The following is a 1,431-nucleotide window of genomic DNA, read 5'->3' on the forward strand; positions in this document are numbered from 1 at the left end:
GGCCGGGGGCAGCCCAGCGCGCGCACACACGGAGGCCGCGGCCGCTCCACCCCCTGCCCCAGGACACGAGCCGGGCTCTGCCCGCCGGCCCCGCCCGGCCCCGCCGCGGGCACCTAGAGGCCGCAAGCTCTGCGGGGCCAGCCGAGAAGACCTCCCCTCTGGGCCGTTATGCCCTACCCGGTTGCCTAGGAAATACCTCCTTCCGGCAGCTGCAGCCAATGCTGAGCGAGGGGGCCGGGCCAATGGGAGAGCGCGACGGTAGTGACGTGTGCCCGGGTGGGTAGTGCAGCGCCTGCGGGCGCGGTGGCAGCTAGTGTATGTGGGCGGTTGCAGGTCTTGGCGTACCTCGCTGGGTCGCGCGTCGCTGCCGGGCCTAAGATCTGGGCACTCGGTTTAATGACAAAAAGCAAGTGGGGAGCCGCAGGGGCGAGACAGACAGGTGCTTCGGACAGCACAGCTGCGCAGCCAGAGCTCAGTGAGGAGGCCTAGTAGCAGCCCCCCGTTGACGTTACATGCGTATTGAGTCATTTTAAAGCGATGCCAGTTTCCAAAGCACTGCCCTTTAATAACAATAACAACCTTCAAATACCTCAAAAGGTTGTTACAAAGAGGATGGAGCTGGACTGTTCTCAGTAGTGGCACATTAAAAAAAAAATGCCAATCATCTCAAGTTACAAGGGAAGTTTAGGTTAGATATTAGGAAAAACCTCCATCTTTGGAGGTTTTTAAGGCCCGGGTAGACAAAGCCTTGGCTGGGATGATCCAGCTGGGAAACAGTCCTGCTCTGGGCAGGGGGTTGGAGCAGACTTTTTGAGGTTCCTTCCAACCCTAGTTTTCTATAAACCTATGAAATAAATAAATTGACTGAACAGACTGCTTTCACATGCCCAATGTAAGGAAGTCCTAATTTTACAAGTACACTTCTGAATGTAACCTACAATATTCCAAGTCAATACAAGTTTGAGAGAGAGACTGTCAAAATGAATGATTCGTGGCAATTGCTAAGTTTACCTGTAGTTGTTCCAGTAAGTTGCTGCTCTGTAAAATCCCATTCCATTCAATTTGGTTACTGAACTGCAAGCCTGGAAAACTTCACATGTATGACCTCTAAACTCTGTTTCAGACATCTACCTGAATATGAAGGAGACCACCTGACAGAAACTTGAGCTGGTGGCAAATGTGGCAGCCTACCTGCTGTATAACAAAGTTGCTGCAAATGCAGCACACTGGTGCTGGATGTTGCCATCAACTTCCCAGAAAATTCTGAATCGAATTCAAAATCTTGGTTCTGCTCTCCCAAATTGTTAGGGCTGTGGCCCTTCAAGGCCTTATTTCCATTCCCTCCAAATAAAATCATACAAAAATCAGGAAAGGTTTAGCCAAAAGCTGCTTAACCTCAGGTAAGGTGTTTACTTTATATCCCACTTGCAA

The sequence above is a fragment of the Gavialis gangeticus genome, unplaced genomic scaffold (assembly GCF_001723915.1).
Source record: "Gavialis gangeticus isolate Ggan-Ray unplaced genomic scaffold, GavGan_comp1, whole genome shotgun sequence".
NCBI lineage: Eukaryota > Metazoa > Chordata > Crocodylia > Gavialidae > Gavialis > Gavialis gangeticus.